The 26,838-nt window shown below is 42.5% G+C and overlaps 1 protein-coding gene across 2 annotated transcripts in view; it reads left to right on the plus strand.

Annotated features, from left to right (window-relative positions):
* The first annotated feature begins 1,110 nt into the window (after positions 1 to 1,110).
* The window catches only part of GRB10 (growth factor receptor bound protein 10), a 202,891-nt gene continuing 177,163 nt past the window's right edge, over positions 1,111 to 26,838 (plus strand). Inside the window, exon 1 of one of the 2 annotated variants that reach the window (XM_006136362.3) lies at positions 1,111 to 1,579. The gene's annotated coding sequence lies outside the window, so the exon portion shown is untranslated. The remainder of the gene's footprint in view (positions 1,580 to 26,838) is intronic. The other variant, XM_075921668.2, reaches the window with a different exon arrangement.

Genomic DNA, 26,838 nt, shown 5'->3' on the forward strand with positions numbered 1-26,838 from the left:
AAACTCATGTGGGGACAAAATTGATGGGCATCAGGGGGCAGAATTAATTGCTGGGCAAGTGATGGCAGATGTAGAGGTGAGGGCTTCTGCAGCAGGTCCCCAAATCACCTTAACAGATTTTCAAACATTGGCAACACAAATTGTACATCCACTTGGTGGGTACAATGGGAGTGCAAATATAAAGTCAGATCAAAACCATAACCCAACTAAATATTTTTATTGCCATGCATTAGGATAATTCTGCACAGATGCTAAGAAGCTGGCCTGGATTGATTGGTGCAGCCACTCCTGTTGCTAGTGGTGCATTTCTTGGCTTCTTTATTTGCACAGCAGCACTTCAACCTCCTTTTCCATGACTAGTGACACAGCTTCTGGCAGAGCACAGATCTTGCTATCCTGTTGCATTCACTGTATCCGGACTAAGTGTGAAACAGCTTGGGACAGGCCTTATCCCAGTCAGGGTGACTATTTTCTGTTGTCACAACGTTCAGGCGTATTTGGGGGACAGCACGCTTGTGAATCGTGAGTATACAAGGGGGGAGGACGACGAGAGACGCCCAAATAAGTCGAAGACACCTTGTGTGCACAGGAACATGGGCGAGCCCAGTACACGCGTGTGCAAAGTGGCTGTAACTGCCGGGGTGGGTCTGCAAGAAGCAAGTGAGCAGAATTTGCGTGTTGAGGGGCTGGGGTGGGGGCGCGTGAGTCGGCGCGCCCGGTGTGCTGCTGGCATGCCCGCGAGCCTGGGTGAGGCGCGTGGCCCGCTGCGGCCGGCGTTAGCGAGGGTGCAGCGTGTGCGGACACGTGTCGGTGCCGTAGCACCCAGGGCGCGGCTGGGCGCAGGCCAGTGGCTTCGCTCCGTCCGCCCGCCCGCAGCCGGGCTCGAAGGGTTGGCGCGGGGCGGGAGGAAGGCGGCGGCGGCCGCAGAACAGCCCCCTACAGCAGCGGGCTGCAAGCGCTACTCCAGCGGAGCGCACTGGAGCAGCGCCGCTGCCCTTTCTCGGCTGGCTGCCGGCTGGGCGGGGAGGCTGCCGCTGGGCTGGGGCGGGGATGGCTCTGGCTGCGGCTGCGTGGAGGCGGCGCCGGGGTGGGAGGTGGGTTTAAAGCCTATTAAAGGGGGAGGGGGGCGGTGGAGATGATGCATCCTAAGCTGGAGAGTCAGCTGAGTACGGAGCAAGATCTGGGCGGCGGGGGCACGTAGCCCCGGGTTAATACCAGCAGCTCGGAGGAGGGAGCCGGGTCCGCAGCGGCGGTTCAGCAAGGGCAGAAGTTTTCTTTGTAGCTCCCCTCCCGCACGGAGGGGCTGCCGTATATATTTTGGCGTGTGCAATGGGAGTTTAACTTTCCTCCTCCCCGCTGGGAAGACCCCCCCCCCCCCGTAGCTAGCATCCCGCGCTGCCTGCTGCACTCCCGACCCCACCGGAACAGCAGCCACAAAACTTGATCGGAGCGTGCGAGAGGGAGGGCGAAGGAGCCAGACGCGCACAGCGAAGCACTCGAGAGGGGGAGGGGGCACTGGTGGTGTCCGGAGCAGCCAGAGGGAGGCCACGAGGGCGAAAGAGGCGCCGGGCAGCAGCAGGTAAGAGACTCGGCAGGGCAGGGGAAGGGTGCGCTGTGAAGTGGGCATGCCCCGTCCTGCAGGCGTCCCTTGCAAGGGGCAAAGCAGCGGGATCTGGCGGGAGGAGGCTGCAAGAGCAGGGAACTGCTGGGAAAGGTCCAGGACTGCGAATGCAGAATGCGCTGGCTTAGGCGCTCGCAGAACAGGCTAGGGTGAGGGAGGACGCCTGAGGCAATGAGGCTAAATTACAAGGGGACTGCGCGCGTGAATGTACATATCGCCTATAAGCTGGTTGGGAGCTTGTGCGCTGAGGGTTCCTTAGTAGCCGAGGTTGGGAGGGGGGCGGGGGAGAGGAGTACGCAATTCTCTTTCCCTGACTTCGGATTTAGTTGGTCACTTTCAAAACTTCCTCATTAAAGCGGAGTGGAAAGCTGGAGCCACCTCCCCCCCCCCCCGCCGCCTCCACTGACAAGACTTCAGGCGAGTTGAGTGCGGCGAATCCGTTGTTAGTAGTTTGCCGTGCTCTCTTGTCTCTCCTCCCTTGGACCTTTATTAGCCCCTTGGGGGAGTCACTGAGCCTGTGTGCATATTTGAACCATTTCGTTGTCAGATCTGAGATCCTTTCAAGCCCGAAGAAAGGAGGAGGGGGCTGGACTGCAACGATCAGAGGGGATCTTAAGTCCACAGAATAAGATCCATTTCCCACTTCCACCGGTTCTTAGGCGTGCTGTACTTACTGGCCTGTACTTGTATTTATCGGGAATTGAAACAGCTTTTACAGGGCCTCAGGAAAGCTAAACTGTTTCTTTTGTGTTGCTTTTCCTAGAGGTATTAAAAGTTTAGGTCTGAAATGCTACCCCCATTTTTCTCTTTTGGCAAGGAGAATAATTTGAGGCAAAGGACAGATCACAGAAGTGCCACTCCGGATGCTGCTGCCTGCCCTCTCTTACTTCTTCCCTCTTCACCCCCCCCCCCCTTCCCCAGCAATCCTCAAAAACAGATTTGGGAATAAGGGGAGTCTTTGAACATTTTTGTGGGACAGTATTTTGGTGGCTTTTGGATAATATTGGGTAGTTTTTTGTAACCCAGAACGTGTGAAATAAGGCTTGGGAGGGAGAGGTTTTTACTTTCTTGCCCTCCCCCACCTTCAACTCATGATTGGAGGTAGAGCAGGAAAAAACTGTTCCACATGGGCTCCCCTTCTATACCTTGTTTGCCTTGTTGCAAAAACTGGGACCTAAACTTTATTATCTTATAAAAGAAAGTCTGCAATTAATTGGTTTGGCAGACCATAGAATCATTGAAGATTAGGGTTGGAAGAGACCTCAGGAAATCATCTAGTCCAAACCCCAAAGATGCACTAGTGCAAAATCTCTTAAACTGCCAGGCCCACCCTACTCTCCCCCCTTCCTTAAAATCCACATAACATTTAATTTTAGAGTAGTATGGAGAGTGCTGATTCAGCACTTGAGAGCACCACTGTATCTGCAGTGGTGTTCTGTGTAAAATGTTTTGATTTGTTGAACTGGGAACATATGTTTCTGGTATGTCAAAGCAATACCGATCAAGGTTCACAAAGCAGTACTGTGCTTGTTCATGATCTTACTCCTATAAAGTGAGAAATAACAATGGGCATTATGAAGGGGGTGGGATGTTAGATTTCTAAAATTTAACTTAATAGTCAAATGAAATTGTATTGCATCTGGGAGGTGTGATCTTCTGAACCAAGCTTTTGTAGGTGGTGTGATCAATAAACAGTTGTAAGATTTCAGTTTAACTCATTCTTAAATCCATGGGCTAGTTGTACTTACAGCATTCAGAGAAACAGAGGAGGGCAACAAGGCTAATCCCAGGATAAAAAGGAGTGAGTTATGAGGACAGTTTAAAAAAAATGTGTGGCGATTAGACAACCTGAGTGGAAGAAGGAATTATGCCTGAAATGAAATGCTGTAAATGACAACCTTGATGGCTGCTTCAGTTCATTTAGATAGGTAGACGAGGAGTGAAGGGACATGCAGAATGCTCAGAACATACACATATTTTCCCTAGCAAGGTCTGAATGGAAGCAATGTGGCTATTCAAGAAGCATATTCTTCTCTTTCCCTTGTGTTTTGTCTCAAGATGTACCGTTGTAGTCTAATGAATAAACTTAATCTTTGAGCCAAGTCAGTCTTGATATCAATCTCCTTTTTAAATAAGCTGCACAACACCGAGCAAACACAGACTAAAAAGTGATGTTTGGTAACATCTGTTATGAATGATAATGAAGGGACCCCTCCACATGCCTGAAATTATTGTTTCTTCCTCTCCCCCCCCCCCTTCCCACCTGCTAATATTGTAGTTCATTTGCACTCTTTGTTCTTAAAGTAGATCTTGTTTGCTCTGGCTGGATATTCTAGTGAGTTTCCTTGGTTTTTGTCAGTCAAAGTATCCTCTTCCCTACTGTGGTGTGTGTTGGCTTCCAATCTCTAACCCAGGTGTAACTTGCTTTCAAAAGAAATAATAAACACCACTTTGAAAGCATTGCTTAGATGTAAAATGGATATCTGCATTTCATGTCTACCCATGGAAAAGAACAACTGTAGTCATAAAGTGAACATTTGCAACTCGCTGTCTTGTTTATATTCCATGACTCTGAATCTAACAAGAATCACTACAAGTTACCCTACAAACTGTGGGCTGGATCCTGAATTGCAGTCCACTGGCATGTAAGGGCTGAAAGTAGCTGGATCTCCATTGCTGTGGGTTCCTTCCAAGATGGGATGTTGCCAGCTGGCATGAAGACAGTATAGCTAGGCCATGTGCCATCTTCCAACAGCCCTTGCAACACTGGTGGGAAGGGGGAGGATGTTAATCTGACAGTCCCCAGCTAGCAGATGTCCCATTGGAGACTGTTAGCAGCTGGTGTACTGCAGAGCAGCTCTAGGCTGGGAGCCACAACCAACTTCACTTAGGTTTTCCCCTTAGATTATTTGTGGTGTCTCCGTATGTGTATATTGAGGTGGTAGTGCCTCACTGTGAATGGAGAGTTGCACAGCAAAAGCCTCCTTGCCAGTCATATAAAGGAATAAAACACCAGAGGGCTTTAGGGGGTAGTACTAGCTTGCACTTGTAGGACTCTGGGTTGTACTTAAATCATTTGACTTGTTTAGGTAAAGTTATCACTGAATATAGTAAAAACTCTAATTCCTTTACTTTAAAATAACTTTGAAAGTAGACTGAACAAACATTTAAAGATCAGTTAGCAATGTTGTATAACTTAATGGGTAGTGATAGTGTTGCTGTATTAATTTCTTGGCACTGTCATTCTATCCCTCTGTTTAAAGATTTCTCTCCCATCCATACCCAAGCTAGGAAAAGCAGAGAAACTATTTTTTTGAAACTTGAGCTGTCTGACACTATGAAATGTCCAATGGGCAGGTATGACATTGGATCTTATTTTTGCAGTATTTGCAAGCATAGAATCATAGAACACTAGAACTGGAGGGTACCTTGAGAGGTCATTGAGGCCAGTCCCCTACCCTCATGGCAGGAGGCATCTTTTTACGTAGCTTAAAGTGTAGGATGAGATGTCCCCAATAGTTGAATAGACATGTCTGAGCAGGCAGATCAGCTGCATCATCTTGTGGAGGTGCCTGAGGGTCATTCATATTGTGCATTCTTGCTTACCAAGCACTATTTGAATTATGTGTGATAGGCGGACGGAAACCCGTCCACTTCTAAAGGCCCCTCCACAGCCTTGCGGGAGGGACTAGTGGACCCAGGCTTCAACAGAATACTAGTGACAACTAATGAAAAACAGGGTCAGCAGTACGGGTCACACTAAGGTTAACTATGGGCCAGAAGGCACCATAGCTCTACTCACTGTTCAGCTTTTCCAGAGAAACCTTAAACCATGTTTGTCTTAGCGTTGTGTATCAATTTATCTCAGAATCATATGGCCCTACCTGTCAAGCAGGGTGCCTATACAATGGCTCTCTGTTAAAGTAAATTTTAATGTTTCAGCTTTGTTCGGAGACCAGAGTCAGTAAACATGAACTAGGTCCAAAAAGGCAACTCCACACAAGTAGGTCATGATGAACGAGGTAATTGTAAACATATGTTTACTTAAACTACTGGTAAACTGGCATCTGATTCTTCCCAACCTAAATCAATGCCAGTTTCTACTAGTTCTCAGCAGGGAAAAAATAGGAAATCAAACTTTTCTGGCAGGGTGTATCAAGCATACTGTGGAGGAAATGTTCAGCCATTCAGTGAGAGCAAAAAGGAGCTTGAGAGCCAAAGTTCTTATGAGCTGGGACAACATTGGCTTACAAAGCAACAGTTATGGTTCTCATACTTCAACTGATTTGCTGAACAGACTGATCAGTGTACTCCCATCTTGTACAAGTAGGGGACACAATTGCCAAAAGACTAAAGTGAAGATGGGTAGTGTTGAGGATATGTTAAGAATATGACCTGGTGTTGCTGAGGGCTGTACCTGAGTAAGGAATGAATGGTGCTGCAATCTTCTGCAGAATCACTCTCCATTACGTTTTCATGATGAAAAAAATGGAGTCCTGTTTGGTAATGTAATAGGGTCTCCAAAGTCCATGATCTAATACACTGTTTTTTACATTTTTAGCTGCAGCCCTGGCACTCTTAAGAAGGGCACTCACAATGTTCTTCATTGTTTTGCAACACACGTAACTTAGTGGCACTTAAAAGAAACCAAACCCAATCCAACCCATTAAATAGCTATACTTTTAGATAATTTTTAAGTGCTGATTGCTATCACTCCACAGAAACCTGAAACTCTTGCTCTAAACCTATCTCAGTGGTACTGAGAGTGTATAAGGAGGAGAGAATCTCTTCTCCAGGAGCAATTTAGATGGCATTTAGCCTAACTACAAAATTTAAATATTTCTTCCCCTCCCCCATTGGGAAGTAGCAATTGGACTGAATTACATGGACTATCCGTAAATTTGCCTTGCAGCTTGCTTAAATATTTCATATATGAAAACTCTTAAATTGCTATCAAAGAATTGTGTGCTTGGAAGCCTAGTTATTCCACTCCTGCTCCATCTTTGTAGTTCCCCTTAGCCTTACCAGATGGATGACTTAACCTTCTCTTTTCTTGTATGCTTTTATTGTTGCATGTAAAATGTTTAACTTCTAGCTGTTCTCTTAAAAATGTCACTTACTGGTTTTGGAAACATCACAGAGATGAAGATCATAATTCAGGCAAGTTAGATGGTCTCTAAATCGCCCAGAACTAAAGTCAGTCTCAATTGAGCTATTGAACTTTAAAATTCATACTTTCAAACACTACCCTTTTCTCCTAACTAAAATTTGGGGAGGGGAAAAAGGAATGGGGACTGAGGCTTGATGGTCTTGCTTACTATATTGGTAACACTTTAATTTCTTGAACATATTCCAGAAGGGGTATCAGTAGTTAGTTTATATCAAAATGCATGCATAGTTGTGAACTTTTAAAAAGCTAAAATTTCAGAAGCTTGGTACAATGTGCAAGGGGAACTCCTAATCTCTAACCTTGTAATTTCTGCCTTTTACTGGATACATGGTCTCTGTTCTAGCTTAACTGTATATTGTTCATAAAATACATTTAGGAGGGTCATGGTGAAAGTAGTTTTTTTACTCTGTTATATTTGTATCAAACTAGAAGAACCTTGTGCATTCTAGGGATTTTAAATTTTGATTAATCAGCTAATTGAGTAGTGGATGGAATTTCCATCAACTACTTGATTATTCGAGAAGAGAGGGTGCTTGCTATCCCACTGCGCCTCTCACTTTGAAATGTACAGGAGCTGCCCGTGGCTCTTGTATATTCCAAAGGCGGAGAAGCAGCAGTGGGATCGATGCAAGTGGGACTGTTTCAATCCCTGCTCTCACTGTTTTTTTTTTTTTTCCCCTCCCGCTCCCCTGCCCCTTGCTGCCTCTCTCTGATAGAGGCAGTAAGGGCCGGGGGAAATGATTAGTCAAGTTCCTACTCGATGTCCCGATAAGCAAATGCTTATCGGGTAGTCAGCTAATCACTTACATCCCTGGGCTCATTCTCTTTAGCCTAATGACCTTTGTGCCCTTCCATCCTCTCCTCCCACCTGTTTTGTGAGTAGTTAGCCTCTGAGCATATCTACCAGATTGAGACCCAGATCTCCATCTTGCCTGCAGGGCCATATCTACATGAGAACTGCAGCTGCACACGGTCTTGATGGAGGATCTGACTTAGTCTCTTTATGAACCCCTCCCTACAAGAACTCGTGAACTATAGTGTCAACTTGGATTTGTCTTTTGCACTCTATTAAAGGTCCTCCTTATATACTCTCACTGCCACTGAGATAGCTATTAGCTCTTCCTCTAAACCTGCCTCATCTTTTTAAAAATGCCTATTTGTTTCTATCTTAACACCCGGGAGTCATGATAGAGAGAAATAGACATTTTTAAAAAGATGTCAGCTATTAGCTCTGTATTTTTTTACTAGGTTTTCTGGTTGTTTGACTTTCAGCTGCTTTAAAATGGTGACACTACAGCAGAGGTGGGGTACCTTTTTTGGCTCGGGGGCCACACACCAGTGAGAAGCAAAAGTGAGAAGCCACTGACATGGCTCTGGCTGAGAAGGAAAAAGACTCTCCCCAACATTGCCCAACCCACACCAACACCTAAGAGGGCCCAGGCTAGTGGATTTTGTGTGCTCCAGACCTGAAAGGAGGCAGAGGGCTGGAAGCCGGTGTGCTATCCTGGGCTTCCCAATGTTGGGGATGGGGTGGCTTGGGGCCTGAGGTTCCTCAACCCCTGCACTACAGCTAGAAGCTGTGCAATCTCTGCTTGACCTGGCATGTTAAAAATAGTAGGTTAAGGTTGGGGTTCCATACGTGATGGCTCAGGCTAGCGACCGAAGTACCAACCCATCCAGATCCCCTGAGTATGTACCTGGAAGGCTCTCCCAAGCTGCTCATTGGGCTGCCCTGAGCTAAGCTGCTATTCTTAGAATAGTAGCTAGAAGCAAAACTAGCTAGAGCTATCTGCCTCTTCTGGGAAGTGTGCTACTAGCTGTAGTTTAGGCCGTCCATAGTCATGGCTTTTCTGGGAGAAAACTGGCTTTAAAATCTATGTGATTTACATGACCAAGGCTTTCATTACTTTTATGTAGCAGGATATCACAACAAAATGCTATAGACAGCAGCCCTTGACAGTTAAGCAATGCCTCACTTGATCCCTCTTTTGTTTACAGTACTTGAAATCTTCATGAGTGTTGAGAAGGAGGGCTAAAAACTTAGCTGTAGCAACAGAACAGATCAAATACTACTTGTGGTTTACACCCAAGTATAGTATAACAGGCTGATCCTAAACTGCCAAAGTGAGAGTTGTTAATTGGCAATTTGTCCAGTTCTTACAAACGTGTAACTTCCATATTCTATTTTTTTTTTAGCTTTCCTTCCTCCCTGTCTTCCTAACATTCTTTCCCTGGAAGTTCAGGTCCTTATAACTGCACTGCTGCTTTACTGGCAAAATATTTTAGAAGGTTTTCAGCAAGTAGCAGAGTTTTGTATGTGGTATAAAGCCTAAATATCAACACCATTTCACCTGTTGGGAAATAGTTCTATTCTCTGGACACCAGATAAATTAAATGGTAATTTTGTGTGAATATATAGGAAGGACAGTACGAAAGAAACAAAGTCAAGGCTTCTCCACAAAAGGAGACTAAAATTAAGCTTCTAAAACAAAATCATTAGCGAGATAGTGATACTAGACTGAATACTGCAGGAAGTCAGTGAATATTACACTGTAGTCATTCTGTATTTTGGTCAGAAAAAGGTTTGAAATCCTTGCTATCCGTGTGGATAAACAGCGTACAATGCCAAAACTTTCAAATAAAAAGAGGCATTCCAAAGAATATCAAAACTGAAGCTAGAGGTGTACAGCCTATATCGTAGGTAGAAATCAAATATTTAGCATGATTAAACTTGCAAAGTACAATAGGGTTGTGGTTCAGGTAACTTTTTCATAGCATTATAAGATAGTGTTGCTTCTGCCAAATGTTGCATCAGCAGGATTGAAGAATATGGTGCTGTACTAAAATTTTAGTCTTGGCTATGTTGGACATGCATATCATTATGACCTAAAATAAAATCATTTAACCTTTTCTCTTCCTAGGAATGGAGGAAAAACTGCTTGTAGTCAATACAATGTCATCTGGTCATGAAGAGACTACATGTCCTGTTTAGTCATCTGACCCTTCCTTTTGAGCATCTTGTGCTTAACCTAATTTAAAGACTCTGTTCCAAAGCTAAACTGGTGCAAAGCTAACATGGAGTGCTTACATATTTGGAAGCACTTATGCTGATAACATTCCCAAAAGAGGCTTGTTTGTGCCCAAGCACTAGTGGCTAAGGTCCGTTCTGCCTCAGTGTGCTAGAGCAAAAAAATCCACTCCAAAAATAATCTAAAAATTACAAGCCTAAAAGAAATCCACCAAAGGAAAACAAAGAAATGGGTCAAACAAGCTGGAATCAAACCAGAGAGGCCACAGAATGTGGTGTCTGGGTGTAGTGGAACTTGGCAAAGGCTTTATCTTTCCTCTGAGACTTGAAGTATTCTCAAGCTTGTCTGATGCTTTTGGCGAGCTAGCTGCGCTCTGAGGAGTAAACACAAGCTGATCCATTGCAATTGAAATCTGGCTTCTGCATTTTGCACACTGGCTTCTGAACATAATTTAAGACAGGTTTAGCTGTCTAAGAACTTAAGAAGGCAAATACTAATTCTTGAGTCTAAATGCAGTTTGAAAATTGGCTCAGATGAAGTTGGATCTGCTGCTACTGTTTCCTGCAGGAGGATACCTGTAGTGTTGGTCATTCAACCAACCAGACTAAAAATGCCTTTTTCTCTAGGTCAGCAGTTCTCAAGCTGTAGCAACCTGAGGACCCCCACTTTTATTTTAAAATATCTTGTGTACCCCTAAGACTACTTATGTTTGTTTATATTTGTTAATGAAAAGCTCTATTTCTATTTTATTTATAAATTATTAACAAATTATTATTAGAGATAAAGAAATGTCTGAGTATGGAACTATTTTTTTATTTTGATAATTAAATCTGAACAACTAGAACATTTCACCCCTTCCTCTAAAGCCCTACCCCATCTCCTGTTCTTCTATGCCTTTTTACACTCCCCTCCCTTTAGTGTATCCCGTTCCCAGTCTTTTCTCTTCTTCCCAGCACCTCCTGCATGCTTCTGAACAACTGTTCTATGTTGTGCGGGGGGCACTGGGAAGGAGAGGGAGGAGTTGATCACGGACATGATTCGTAGACCTTCTGGAGCTGGATATGACTTGTGGACATTGGGAGTACCCTCTGGACCCTTGTGTGAGAAATGCTGCTCGAGATCATTTTGACATACAACTCAGTCATGCAAGTGTTTCTTTACAGTAAGATTGCCATAGCTGTGTGGCTTAACTCCTCTCCTCCACCCCCCCTTTTTGCAGATAGTACTTTGCTGAATTCTAGACTAGGACATTTGCTGCATCAAAAGTTCACAGAAGGTAACAATGCTAGTGCTTTTAGTAATACAAGTAACAGTAGCAACTATGTTATTGATGGCTCAAATATATGAACTTCTTAAGACATTGGTGCTTGACTTATTTGCACAACTTCTTCCTACTACTAACGCTTATTTTAACCCCTTGGTTGGCTAAAATACAAATATTTTCCCCATGAAAATTCTTCCAAACAAACCGAGAGCAACAACCCTTTTTCACCCTGGTGTTGGAAAAAGCACCACTGCTCTTTAGTGAAATGGCTGACATTAAGGCGTTATCCTGTAATAAGTAGAATCAAATAAAAGCACACACACGCACATAGCTGCTATAGTTGGATACCATCCTATTTTCATGTCCCATCCCCTAGCTCTGGTGCCTGTTCAGAGGTTGTATGACAGACTGTTTCCAGGTATCATTACCAGCCCTGTCTTCCTGCTTGGATTAGGAAGACTGTTACTGAGATGAGTGTGAAAATAGCATTGTCATCATCCCAGGCAATAAAGTCAACAAGCGGCAACCTTCTGTCTCTTTCATGCAGAATTACTTTTGACTTCGTCAGTCATTATTTGGCTAAAACAAAGCAAAGGTAAGGTGCACAAGCAAGCAGTCAAGACGTACAGTTTATGCTTACTGCTCTGCCCCCAGCTTCCCCTATTCAGCCGTTGCTAAAACTGACCAGCGGCTGAATCTGGACGCCTGGGACAGCAGCTGGGGCGCTGCTGTGCTGGTCCCCGCAGCGCCGCACCGCGGCGCTGCAGGGACCAACCTGACAGCACCCCAGCTGCTCTACCCCAGGTGTCCCCAAGTCAGCTGCTGCTGAAACTGACCAGTGGCTGACTCCAGGGTCAGTTTCAGCAGTGGCTGAATCGGGGACACCTGGGTGCTTCCAGATTGGTCCCGCAGCACCGAGGGGCAGCGCTAGGGGACCTACCCGGCAGCGCCCCAGCTGCTCTGCCTCCGGCTTCCCCGATTCAGCCGCTGGTCAGTTTTAGCAGCGGCTGAATAGGGGAAGCTGGGGGCAGAGCAGCTCCAATGGTCCGGCTGCCCGGAGCACTTCCGGGTTCCTGATGGTGCCAGACCATCAGATGCCGGACCATCGGAGTTTTACTGTACCACCCACTATGCCCAATGAAGTAATGCTAAACAGGCCCTCGGAGTAACTGTGTTGGAATATTGTGGAGAGGAAAATAGAAGTCAATATTATTTGTCTGAACAATTTTTTTCCCCTCTCCTGGCTGTTTCCAGAAGGCATTATTGTGAAGTAAAAGAACTCTAAATGCAAACTATATTACTTGCAATACTTTATCATCAGATCTCTAACAAACCAAGTGTACCAGTGGTATCTAATAAAAGCGAATACTTCAAAAAACAGTTAACTTTCATCTAATATATTCTGCCTTTAGAATCCTGGGTAGTTGGAGGCATTCAGCTAATTTTGCCTTAAAGGAACTACTACACTTAAATGAACAGTAATATATTTGCATGGAGGTTGTCCTCTCTATTCAAGCAAAGCCTCCATTCTAGAGTTTGGAAGGTTGTCCTCAACATCTTCCACATTTGTGACAGAGTTGTAAAGTATTCACTCTCCTGTGGATACAAGCCCACCTGATGATGTTTTGATGTGGAGTTCTCTCTCTCTTTTTGCCTTTCCTGTGACTTTGCCTGATAGTAAAAGTTCTGGAATCAAGTTGTGCTGCAGTCCATGAGCAGTAAGTAGTTCAGCAGAAAGCTACTCCTCTCCCTAAGGTGTGCAGTAATTGTGTTCTTTTAAAGTTCATCCTTTACACCTCATTTGTAATTTGGTTATCCTCTGAATTTTTAACATTCTTATTTAATTCCAAAATTGAATACTGAGTTATGTCTTTATTAAAAAAAAAAAAAAAAGACTTCTGCTCTCACATACATACAGAAAGGTTGACTAGCACTTGAGCTATATAGTGCGGATATACAGTTTTAACTAATGGCAACGCAGAAGTCATGGGAAGTTACTGAGGTACATTTTTGTTTCTCCAAGCTGAATTCTTCTCTTGATTGTTTTATCACATCTGTGGAAGATGCTGTTGTTTCGAATACAGATTAGGTCACAGGAGTAGTTTCTCAATAGAGTCTCTTTTTCAGTGTTTGCAGCCTTTTTTTTTTTTTTTTTCCCCCCTTAGGCTTTCTTACAGTAGACACACCTTGATTGAAACAATTGCTGCACAGCAGTCTTGAGGTTCTGTGTCCAGGAAATGATCCCAGTTACAAATGTATACCTTATCCCATCCATAATAAACTGACCATAACCATACACCAACTTATCAGAACAGCATTTTCAGTGTGCCTTTCTCTGATTAAGCTTTATTCCTGCATAAATAAAGATGGCCAACTTCAACTTCCAGCACTACTAAATCTTCTCATGTTTCCTCTCATACATTCTATAGGCCATGTTATTGCTTTACTGTTTGCTCAGGATGGTAGCATGGATACACTAAAGATACGAAACTTAAATTTGACCCTGGAATTGTAATTTAAATGTGCACTGGTTTAAAATCACACTTCTATCTGGAAGTAAATTGGAGTAAATGTTTATCATGTTCTGTGCGATGGTGGCATTTTGACAGCAAGGAATTCCAGGATTGCCACACAATGTAGTACTTAAACAAAAATGGCTAGCATGCCCAAAAAAGGCAGAGAAAAACTCAATGAAATGGTAAAACCTGGTATAATATGACAAGTTTAACACACTTTCAAATAGGTTGACCCTACTAGAAATAGTGACTGGCATCCATAGATTTTCAAGTTACTTCACCAAAGATCATCCCTCAAATCCCATTGTCCATGGTCACATGGTGAGTGACAGCGTAGAGAACAGTGTCTAGGCTGTTGAATTAAAAACCTTGTTATTAGATAAAGATAGTAGCACTTTCTTCTAGGTCTCAGTGCTACTGTATGTAGTCTGCCACTAAGCTTAATCTTATGTATGCTACCTATGAACATCACTAGACTCTATCCTAGAGCATTCTATGTTTTGTGCTCTTGAGGACCTAATGGTTATAAAGTTCCAAATGATATCTAGGTCTCAGAGCAATGAAAGTGCTTGGAGGAAAAACTGCATTAAGTATCCTTGGAAACAAACTCGCTAACTTTTTTTTTTGTTTTGATTTGTTTTGTTTGGGTTTCTTCTTTTGCCCCCCCCCTCCATGGTATTTTACTTGATTTTTTGGCATGTTCAAACAGTAGAGGATGGCAAACGTTGACTTAAAATTAATTTTGAAATTCTATAATGCAAGTCAGATGTGAACCTAAAGCTTCCCTTAAATTAACCATAGCAAGTTAAGTAACTTCCAAATCCATAATTGAAGGCTGAACTAAAGTCTTGTGTTGAGGAACACCGAATTTGCAAGACTTGCAGACTCTAACTTGGGGCATAGATTCATTGATGCAAATGGTGACTGCAAAATTGGACTCCTGAGATTGTCCTTGGATTCTGACAAATTCCAGTGAGTTGGCTAAAGATGGTGCCTGCAGTTCTGTCTATAAACAGTTAGTTTTCCAAGTGTTCCAATAGGTTATTTTTAAATACGTATACAAATGAATGCAGTTTAGGGAGAAACTGTGAATAAAGTTCAGTACTTGACAGTGTTGCCAAAACTAAATTTCAGGCTAAATTTCAGATGCTTACTGACGATTGCACATTATTATTACTGCAAGACCGGAAGGATTGAAGCTTGTGATGGCCCACCTCTCCATTTGATCAGGTTAAGGATGTTAAGAGGTAGGTAATTGACTAATTGTGTAGACAATACAATTTGTATTGACTACACAATTCGTCTATAAGGGAAGCCGCCCTGTACCAGCTCGCACCAGTCAAAGAGCTACCCTTGCTGTGGCTCTGCAGTGTAAATGTAGTGGGAGTTTGGCACGCAGGCAGGCCAGCTCCTACTACATTTAAACTGCAGAGCCATAGTGGGGGTAGGTCTCTGACCAGCATGAGTCAGGACAGAGTTGGGACTGCTGTGGCTCTGTGTTTTTAAATGTAGTAAGAGCTATGTATCTCTTACTACATTTAAAATGCAGAGCAGCAGTGGTCTCCGGACCAGCGTGAGCCGAGCCAAGACTGAATTGGTCTTGCTCAGTCCTGGCTTGCACCAGGTCCAGTTCTCCAGTCTAGCAGCAGCTCCTGTTTCTGCAGCAGCCTCCCCTATCCTCCCACATGTGTGTCTGATAATGGCAGCAGTGCAGGGGGCGGGGTAGGTGGTACCATGAAGATGGTGCTGGGAGGAACTCCCCCCAGCACCAGCTCCTGCTCCATCTCCCCTCCCCCCCCCTTACTGCCTCTGATACAGAGGCAGCAAGATGGAGGTGGCGGGGGAGCGAGTAGTTGAGTAGTCAACTCTACTACCAGATGAGCTTAGGCATGTTGGGTAGCTGACTACTCACTTACATCTCTAATCAGTGTGGGACTGGAATAGCCCAAAAGAGGTGCCATGTTGGTTTTTTTTTAAGTGTTCCTTCAGTCTTCTAGAAGAAGATACTGTGTCTATAGGTCTTTCAGATGTCTGACGACTGGTTTAAAATTGGGGCTGTGAGCAGTAGTTGCTGTATTGTAACCAAGCATGTAATTGAATTTGTTCCTAGAAATAACGTGCGTGTGTGTGTGTCTCTCTCTCTCTCTCTCTCTCTTCTCTGACTTCAAATGGTGTCGCTTACAAAAACTGCTCACTTTCTAAACTTTTATTTGCTGTCAAATCTGACTGAAGAAATCCAAGTAAAAGTTAAGCACTTGAGATCAGATTTTAAAAAGTATGTAGGTGCCTAGTGGGATTTTCAAAAGTGCCATGTCTTTAATAAGGATGTTAAGCGGTTAATTGTCTAATACAAGACTAATCGATATGCGGAGGTGAGGTTCAGGAGCTATCCCCACTGCATCTCTGCAGTTTAAATGTAGTAAGAGCTGGGTGTACAGGCAGTTCCTACTACACTTAAACTGCAGAGCCACAGTGGGGGTAGGTCTGTGACCTGACGCTAGCCGGACTTAGCAGTTCCGGCCTGTGCCGGGTCTTGGATCGCTCCCCTGCCCCCTGGTTCCTCCCAGCGCCAGCTCCAGAGGCAGCAAATGGAAGGGGGAAAGCAATTAGTTGAGTAGTGATTTGACTACCTGATAAGCGTAGGCTTATTGTAGGGGTTGGCAACCTTTTCAAACTAAAGAGCCAAACTATATCAAAATTCAGAACAGGTGGTCAACAGAGAGCCAGTATAACAATGTCCATTTGTGTGACTGAAAATATACAACTTAATATTACTAATAATTGGTATGACTAATAATAGCATAAATTAAACATTGTACTGAAGGACTTTATTGAAATGGGTCTTCTGCTGCATCTTTCTGCACATTTCTTTGAAGTTTACCTCATAACTGGTCAAATTCAGCTTCATGCATGCCTTCAGCCTGTCTTCTGTCAATCTTGAGCGCAGAGTACCCTTGATGTGATTCAGATGAGAGAGCCTTCTCACACATAGGGGGAGTCAAACGTTGAAAGTAAGGCCAAGGTGATATCCTGCATGGTGTTGTATGTGACAGGAAGTCCTTTTCAAGTTTGCAGAATCAGATATCATCGTGCTCCAATTTCTTCATTCCAGCCCACTTGTGCAGTTTTGCCAACTCTGCATGTTGTGGAGCAAGGCATTCTAAATCAGAATTCAGCTTGACGAATTTTTCCATCCAGATATGACTCCTTGAAATTTGCTCTTTCCACTTCCAAATCGCTGACTGAGATGCCTGGAATGACTGTCAAATCCTGTTCTTCAATGGATGCTTTATGTGGCCGAATCATAAACTTAAACAGAGCACTGTTTGCAAAAGTCAACAAAATGAGACTTGAATGCCATCAGGAGCTCAAACAAACCCGGCAAGCTGCTGCAAATCAAGGCTGTTATTGGAATTCTCTCTCTGACACACATCATGAAACATTCATAATCTTTAGAAATGTGCGAGTCTCCCTGTCTCGATATCTTTGATGAAGACTGTCAATTTTGACTCCTATCCAAACAGTATGTCCTTGTCCTTGTAGCTTAAGCTTCAATTCATTCAAATAACCAATAATGTCGACAAGATTGGAAAACTTGACCAACCAGTCAGTCTGAAAGCTTGGTGTGTTTGACACCCTTCATATCCAAAAATGACTTAATCTCATTAATGCAGGCGGCAAAACAAGATAAAACTTTGCCACAAGATAATCAGTGAATGTTGTGTGTAAGTTGATGAGGGTATTTGGAATCTGCTTCCTCAAGCAGTGACTGAAATTGACGGTGATTAAAGGCACGGGCAAGAATCCAGTTGACAGTACAAATGACCAGTTCCATTACATTTCCGAGTTCGTTTCCACAGCATTGTGCGCCTGATGCACAATGTAATCAAAGTTCAAAAGTGGGCGATTCAGCACTTCTGACGAGTAAAGCATTCCCTGTATTTGCCGACCATGCTAGGTGCACCAACCGTACACATGGACACACGATTGTATTTTTCTTGTTTACAAAGTTCATCACAGTTTTAAGAATGTCTTCGCCCCTTGTTTGATTTTTTTTTTTTCCATTGGTAATATCTATTTTTTTGTGCATAGCATTTCTACAAATATATTGTCCCAAAAAACACAACTGATTCATGTCACCTATGTCAGTTGTCGTGTCCAAAGCGAATGAAAAGTAAGTAGCTACACTCAAATTTTGCATTTGTTCTTTGTCGAGTTGATGGGCCATTTTCATAGCTCTGTCATAGACTGCTTTTGCTGATAATGGCATGTCTTGAGTTTTCTGTAAGATTTTGTCCTTGTGGAACTCATCAAATAGTTCATGACCAATTTTTAGCATGCATCTCTTCACATAATCCTTGTCAGTGAAAGGCTTTTCCCTCTCAAATAATATTGTATAAGCCCGCAAAACTTTTGGAGTTTAAGCTCCCACTTTATTTAAAAAAAAAAAAAAAAAAAAGGCCAGCAGGAAGTTTTGGTCTGTTCATTTTTCTCTGCAACTCCTCAAAGGCTCTTTTTTTTTAAATGGCACCATTGGGGTATTTTATAGCAAATGCTGCATTTTTTTGGCATGAAAATTCATATTTGTTTTTGTTTGAGAATAATCTGTCTCATTTGTAGTGAAAATGTGGAGAACCAGGCCTATCCATAAATGCATACAAGTCTGTCCACTAATCTTGAGAATTTTGGTACTTGTCATCTCTCTCTTTCTCCCCCTACACTCCCCTCTCCCCCCCCGCCATTTTTTGTTAGCAGTCACAGAGTTCACCATAATGTCTGATGATGGGAAGATTTCTTGACCAGTCAAATAAAAAAAAGAATATGCATGATTCCCCAATGAGTGGAGAGAATGGCTGGTTGTTAAAATGAATAGTTAAAGGTGAAATAGACAAAAAATAATCTTGACATGAGCAATTACATGTTTTTAAAATTTTGAATTAATTTTTCATTTTAATTAAAAAAGTTGCATGTATTTTGGGAATGACAAAAGAGCCATATTTGGTTCCATACTGAACCGTATTTGGCTCAAGAACTACATGTTGGTGGGATTACTTCGGAATGCTTGCCTGCTAAATTGAGTTCCTTACTTTAAAACCTTGAATTTGTTTCATGGATATTGGTGCGTTGTTTGTTTCTGAAAGGCTTTTCCTTCAAACTGTGAAACTTCCTTATGATTACATTGGAAAGCTGACTTTAACCATTTGTGGATAGAAGTAAACACCTCTAGGCTGAACCAATTGCTTTTTTGGCTATAGAAGGATCTAAACTGCAGCTCCAGTAGAAAAGGTGCTAGTCAAGAGGCTGCCTGCTTATTGGCCAGAGGCTTAGCGAAGGTGTTATGCACTGGGGGGCAAAGGCAAAATTTGCACCCCCCAATCATTGTTACCTACTCCTCCTAATGCATCAGCACCAGCAGCAGTACCTTCCCCTCCTGCTCCCTCCAGAGGCAGGGTTTACTTTTCAGCTAACCAGCCGCTCATGCGCGGGCATTCCCTGCACTTCCAGGCTCTGGCACGGAGGCTGGACTGCAAGCGGCATGTGTGGGAAAACCTGATCCAGCAAAAAGCAGCCCCTCCCACCTCTATATAACATAACTTTTGGCAGCTAAATTGATACCTCCCCCCTCCCAGCGTTGCGCCGAGGGCAACTGCCCTCTCTGCTCGCTACGCCATTGTTATTGGGGCCAGAGAACTCCGATGCAAGTAGCATCTGATATTGTGGCAATCGGACCAAGCAGCTAAAAATTCTTTTATTACCTAAAGTAGGTATTTCTGAAGCATGCTGCTGCTTAGCTTGGAAGACTTTCAAATTTAGATGCTGTGCTAGTTAAAAAAACCCATCCTAAAGCATTTGCTAGCTCTCTTTAGAGCCCTTTCTTGTGACCACAACAGCGTCTGCGTATGATATAATACTAATATTGTTCCATTCTGCTGTGGAAAACCTGCCTTGGATTTTTAATTAAGAAATCTTCTCTTGAGGCTTCATTGGCAATTCTCATGTCATGCTGTAGTTACTGAAAAGGCTGTAAGCATTATATGGTATATGATCTCTAAACCTGTGCCACTTTGGCAGTTGGATAGTATGTTTTTAAATCTTTATAATCTGTCACTAAACAAGATGGAGAAAAACAAAAGTTGGCCCAGATATGTGGCATGTGCATTCATGTTTAATATGGAATTCCTGGTATGGCCAGTGACATAGGGCAGCTTCTGCTGTACAGGCCACAGTCTAGATACTTAAGTACCATACTAAAAATAACATGACTATTTTAGACAGGGACCCAGTTAGGAAGAGAATAACCTGTAGCTCTCCAGTCAGTAATCTGAAGGCTGACATATGATAAAATGCAAATAAACTGTTCTGTTCAAAATGTTTTGCCTGCTCCTTTATCAATTTTGCTAGGCCTAGCTCACTAGGATTTTAGAACCTCCTCATAGGTAGAGAGAGGGTATTCCTTTTTGTAAAAGTGGCTGCCCTCTGCATATTGAAGTATGAAATGAAGTGTTTAATAGCATTACAGCTTCTAAATCCTCCTGCAGTGACTTGTGAAATTCCTAGAAAGCAGTGTGTGGAAGGGGAGTGAAAAAGCTGCCTTAGGGCTTCTTTTCCAAGCAGCAAATAATCCAGGTCACGATACAGTGGGAGAAGAACAATTTAGGTCACTGCCCAACGTGTGTGTGCATGTGCACGTGCATGCATTTACATCTGTGTGTGGAGCCCAGGAACAGGGTGGTTGGAGGAGAAGGTAACTTCACCGGCTTCATCCACCTGCAACAAACCAGAGGGACAGAAACTTAAATTACTGTACTAAAACCTCTTTCTTAATCATGAGTTCAGGAGCTGCAATCCAAATATTCTTTTTTATTTTCTCCCAGATTTAAGCTGCTGTTAATAAGTAGCTTTTGTAGTGAATTCAGTAATTGTTGTTGTTTGTGACATTGCTTCAACACCTATTAGGTCACTTGACAATCACAGTAAAGCATATAGCTCTCAGATTTGAGCAATTTTGCTACATAGGGGAAAAATAGAATTCTAAAACCTAGCTCCTCATTTCTCTAATCTTTAAAGTGAACAGTCACCTTGCACTTGATTATTTGCTGCAAAATTTTAAGCAGTCTTCAGACTTGCCAATAGAGCTGCAAAAGCTACGCCTCTGCCTCCCTTGCACCCCATCCCCCAGCTTTTCCCATTACCGGCTCCTGCTCTCCCCACCCCTTGCTGCCTCTGATACAGAGGCAGCAAGCAGGGGGAAGTGAGTAGTCAAGTAGTGACTCAACTAGTCACTTACGCTTGAGGTTTAAACTAGGGATCTATCTAAAATGAAAAGATTAGGAAAAAAACTTACTTGAATTATTGTTTCATGAGCCATTAGTAGCAGTTAAAGATTCAGGTATCGTTAGAGGAGGTTTTGGAACAAGTTGATTAACTAAACAATAAAAAGTCACTGGGAGCAGATGGCATTCATCCAAAAGTTCTGAAATAACTCAAATGTGGAATTGCGGAACTATGAACCGTGGTTTGCAATCTATCCTTAAAATCAGCTTCTGTACCTGACTGGAAGATAGCTAATGTGACATCAATATTTAAAGCTCTAGGCGATCCTGGCAAGTTTAACATCAGTACTGGGTAAATTATGTTTATCTATGTGTCTGATAATTTCAACTAATTAGTTGGGGGAAAGTCAATATGGTTTCTGTAAAGGAAAATCATGCCTTACTAATATACTAGAGTTCTTTGAGGGGGGTCAACAAATATATGTGGACAAAGGGGGTTCCAGTGGTTATAGTGTACTTAGATTTCCAGAAAGCTTTGATAAGGTCCCTCACCAAAGGCTCTTACTTTATTTAAGTTGTCATGGGATAAGCGGGAGGGTCCTTTCATGGAGGGATAACTGATTAAAAGACAGGGAACAAAGGGTATGAATAAATGGTGAGTTTTCAGAATGGAGAGAGGTGTCCCCCAAGGGTCTGCCCTGGGACTAGTCCTGTTCAGCCTATTTATAAATGATCTGGAGAAAGGGGTAAACAGTGAGGTGACAAAATTTGCAGATGCTAAACTGCTCAAGACAGTTAAGACCAAAGCAGACTGTGAAGAGCTTCAAAAAGATCTCACAAAACTAAGTGATTGGGCAAGAAAATGGCATATGAAATTTCATTGTTGATGAATGCAAAGTAATGCACGTTGGAAAAATAATCCCAACTATACATACAAAATGATGGGGACTAATTTAGCTATAGCTAGTCGAGAGAGATCTTGGAGTCATTGTGGATAGTTCTCTGAAAGCATCCACTCAATGTGCAGCAGCAGTCAAAAAAGCAAACAATGTTGGGAATCATTAAAAAAGAAATAGAGAATAAGACAGAATATGTTACTGCCTCTATATAAAACCATGGTACGCCCATAGTTTGAATACCGTGTACAGATGTGTTCCCCTCATCTCAAAAAAATATATTGGAATTGTAAAAGGTTCAGAAAAGGGCAACAAAAATTATCAGGGGTTTAGAACAGGTGCCATATTAAGAGAGATTTAAAATACTTAACTTTCTCATTTAGAATGAAATTTTAATTTTTTTTATCACAAATATGCTACACCTCCTGAAAATGAGCTAATGACTCTTGTCTGTCCAATCTCACAACCAGCTCTTGCTTTTGAAAATTCTGGGTCTTCCATTTTTCTTTCTCAGCATTCTGACAAGTGCACAGACACTGGCTGGATAGGATTGGTTTTTTTCTGTGCTTGTGGTGGGGTCCTGGGCCAATCATGGCAGATATAGTTAAGACATTGTCTCAAGGCATAGAGATAATATATAGGAAAGGATGGAGGCAGAGTAGAAAGGAACAGTGGAGTGGACTGGGAAGAGAAGACGACGTTATTCAGAGAACACAGCTTCCTATATTCTCCTACCCTTTTGTCATAGCTTGTGGGTGTAAAAGACACCTTTTCTGGTAATATTTTGAAGTAATTCATTCCCTGGGTAAAAAAAAGGGAAATGTCAATTGTAAACAATGCAAGAAGCTGAAGGGCTTTGTTGCAAGACTGAGACATTGTAAGGAAAACTGCTTATTGGAGAAAATGATGTTGATATGGCTGAAGAACATTCTTCAAGACTCTGTCTTTTAGTATAAATATGACATAAGTACATTTCCAAGCTGTTTGCTATGTTGGCTGTTGCTAGAAAGGGGGAGGGGGGGAAGAGTTGAGTTTAGCTAATCCTTATGGGCATGTCTAAACTACAGAGATTTTTTGAAAGAGGATATGCAAATTCCGTGGGAATTTGCGTGTCTTCTTCCGATCGCATTTTCTAAAGAGGATCTTTTGAAAATGAAAGTAGTGTGGATGCATTTTTTTGGGGGGGGGGGACCTTTAAAAAAAAAAAAAAACCCCGCTCTTCCTAAAAAAAGGTTTACATGGTTTTTTGAAAGGGTTTTTTTTCTCACAAAAAAAGCGCATCGACTACTTTTATTTTCAAAAGATCCTCTTTCGAAAATGCGATCTGAAGAACATATGCAAATTCCACGGGAATTTGCATCTCCTCTTTCAAAAAACTTATGTAGTTTAGACGTGCCCTATATCTTGTTTACTAGCTTTAGTATCTACCACCCAACTACACAGTACAGAAAGCAGCAGTAAGAGAAACATAAGAGTTACGAGTTGCCACTGAGTGTCATTTTCTTATTTTATATTACATATCTACCTCTTATTTTGGAACATCATGGACACAGATCATAATGGTGATGTCGTAGCTTTATCTCCTGTTTTACTTCAGCATAACTCAGCTTTCCCAAGGATTTCCATCCTATACTTGTTTTCAATGGGGCTTGCTCCAAAATTAAGTGCACTCTAAGCACACTCAGTCTTAGCTTTTTTGGTATCTTGGAATCTGATCTGAATCAAAATGACAGTGGGAATGGGGAAGATGAGAGCTGTTTATAGAAGTTTTAAGGAAACTTTACATTGAATGTTCTGAGGACTTGTCTGTTAAACACTTTTTTAATTTTCAAATTTTATTTAGGACAGCTGTTAGCCAGCAACTAAGGAGACTGCTGCAATTGAAAATCTGAAACATTTCTGTAACATTTAAGACTTAAATATAAGTGCTACTGTGTTTGTACTGCTGCTGCATCTGCAGCTTGACACAGGCAATGAGTATTTTGCACTGTTTCCTAAACTGATTATTATTTAAAAATATTGCAACAAAATATACCATCGTAGATATTGGAAAATGCTGTTCTGAGGTGAAAATTAAAATATTTTAGTGATCAGAATTGCACCATGGTTTGACGAAGTATGTGAAGTATCAGTGGGAAACTTGATTTATATCAATGATTTCTTTTGGTGATTTAAATCGATCCACCCTGCCTCTGATATTTGTGCATTTCAGCTATTTAATGTGACTTGATGAACTAGGAAGGTCTGTACTGCATACATCTTCAGCTTCTCCCAACAGCTTCTAAAATGCAATGCAAAAGGAGTAAGAAATCTGTCTTAAAATCTGTGGGCAACCTGAAACTGATTTTTTTTTAAATAGCTGACTTTTGTTCTAGACTGCAGTGGGGGGAGTGCATGGCAGTGATATGAGCGTTGGATGTTGTGCTCTTAGGTTCCCTGCCGCATAATGGGCAAAGGACATGGGATCTTACCTCCAACATGCAACTTTTACCCAATGAGTCATATCTGCAGTCTTCTCTACACTGAATGATTTTAACAATGGTTACCAATGGCCTAGACAACAGTAGTAAAATGTGTATGAACACTTTCACCACTGGAGCTTGATCAACAGTGAGAAAGTTACTGAATTCTATAGATGCAGCCTGTGTGTGAATCCTGGGATTGAAATATGATGAGGATTGTGGGTTTGAATAGAGATGCATTTTTATAATGGCATGAGAATTCTTTGAAAACACTTCTACATCTTGTGACTATGACTGGTGTTGTTTGTTCCATATCCATGAAATTTAAAATACATGACTGATGCATTTTAAGTTGAAAGTTAACTAAATGCAGTTGAAACAGTAGCTAAGAATGCATGTGTCTGTTACTTCATACTTGTGCAGACTGACTCTCAGGCTGCCAGAAAATAATGAGATTCCAGCCAGATGCCCTTTAAATATCCCCAGAAGGATAATGTTTTTGTTAATCGTAATCTTTCACTGTAGACACACAAACTGATGGAAAAAACATTTCCATCGATAATTGAAATGTAGATAGGGAAAGGAAAAAATGCTACTTAAAAAAATTAGAGTTGGATGTGAGGAGATAATACTTCAATCTCTTTCCTTTTTTCCCCAAAACTCCCATTTTAAAGGGTCTATTTTAGGAAACACAAAGACCTGTTGACAGGTTCCTTTCCTACTTTTAGGCTTCGTTGCTGCAGGAGTAAATAACACTCACATTTACACTAGCAAACACAAAGCATTTCACGCGAACATTAACAGATTAAACACTTCTACAGAATTTATCTAATTAGTGAGTTCTTTTTGTTCATTGTATACTATGAAAAGATTAAAACTCTAGGCCTAACATGTCCTTCGTCCCTGTTTGTTGTGTGGCGGTGTGCAAGTGCCTTTCTCAGTGGGTATTGTACTAGTTTGAGATGACTGGGCTGCTGCTGTCCAATCCCACGAGACTAAGAAGTAGGCGCTAATTCCCTTTGAGACCCTCTTGGGCATGCCTCCCCTTTCCGAAACCAAAAGTCCCAGTCTGCACTCGGTATCACAGAATGCCTGTAAGTGTTGGGTATTCTGAAACACTTATTCCAACTCAAAACTTTATATCCATTATTTCCAGGTACATTTCTTCATTGCTGATCTCCAGATAAATCTGTCTGGAACAAGGCACAATGTATATTCCTGCACAGACTTTTCAAGGGACCCTAACGGTATATCTACACAGCAACATTATTTTGAAATAACTAGTGCTGTTTAAAAATAACTGCATGCTGTGTAGACGCAGACAAAGTTATTTCAAAATAATGTCGAAATACGGTCAAGCTGAAGGACGTCTTACTCTGACTCCTGTAACCCTCATTGTAGAAGTAGTAAGGGAAGTCGGAGAAAGTGCTCTATTTCGAAATAAGTGCAGTGTAAATGCTCACAGTTTTGAAATAAGCTATTTTGGAATAAGCTATGCAATTGACCTAACTCGAAATAAGCTACGCAAATTTGGCTAAGTCCTGCAATGTAGACACACCCTAAGAGTGTCATACTGACATCCCATTGAATTACAAGGGATTTCTCATAATTGGATTTCAGTCTGTCATTTAAAAGTGATTAATTCCCATTATCTTTAAATAATCTGTCTCATAAAGGGGGAATAAAAGTGATCTTTTTAAGTAAATCCTAAGAGCTACAGCTATTTAATCATACCACATAAATTAAGAACTATGTATAATGGTCATGGGCTTCTGTCTATGAGTGCCCCTCTTCCCACTCTTACGTCCAGGGCCGGCTTTAGGAAGTGTGGGGCCCAATTTGAACAATTTCAATGGGGCCCCGCAGCAATTTTGGTTGAGGAGGAGGAGGAGAAGAAGAAAAAAAAAAAAGCACACAAGTTTCAATGGAGGACCCAGGAATTTCTTAAATTGCGTGCGCACACACCCCTCCTGTGGCGCAGGCAGACGACGCACTTCTCCTCCAGGAGTGGCAGATTTGTATAATTTTTGGTGGTGCCCCATTAGCCACACCTCCTGACCCACATTAACCACGCCCTGACCCCCATTAGCCACACCCCCTTACTCCCGTTAACCAGGCCTCTGGAGGCAACACGCTTGGGGCAAGATGGACACAAGACCAGAAGTAAAAGGTGTCATGTCACCCCTCTCGAAGGACTTTTCCCACCCTCCACCTACCAACAGGGATTAGTTTGGCCCCCACCAAACCCCACTCGTAACTATCCTGCAATTGCATTAACCCGATGTGTGTGACATTAACTCGGGGGCAGAGAGGCTGGGGGAAGTGTTCCCTCTAAGGCTACACTCGCGGCTTCTTGCGCAAGTATAGGTGTTCTTGCGCAAGGACCCACAGAGCAGCCACACTGCCCGCCTGCTCTTGCGCAAGGAAATTTATAGTATGGCGTGGCAAGAGAGGGTGTCTTGCACAAGAGCTACACTCTTTTCTAACAGGTGTAAGCTCTCTTGCACAAGAGGGCAGTGTGCATGCTCGGCAGGGATTTCTTGCACAAGAAAGCCCTCTGGCTAAAATAGCCATTGGAACTTTCTTGCTTGAGAGTGTCAACACTG

This window comes from Pelodiscus sinensis, chromosome 2 (genome assembly GCF_052426305.1).
Source record: "Pelodiscus sinensis isolate ZL-2025 chromosome 2, ASM5242630v1, whole genome shotgun sequence".
In the NCBI taxonomy this organism is placed as follows: domain Eukaryota; kingdom Metazoa; phylum Chordata; order Testudines; family Trionychidae; genus Pelodiscus; species Pelodiscus sinensis.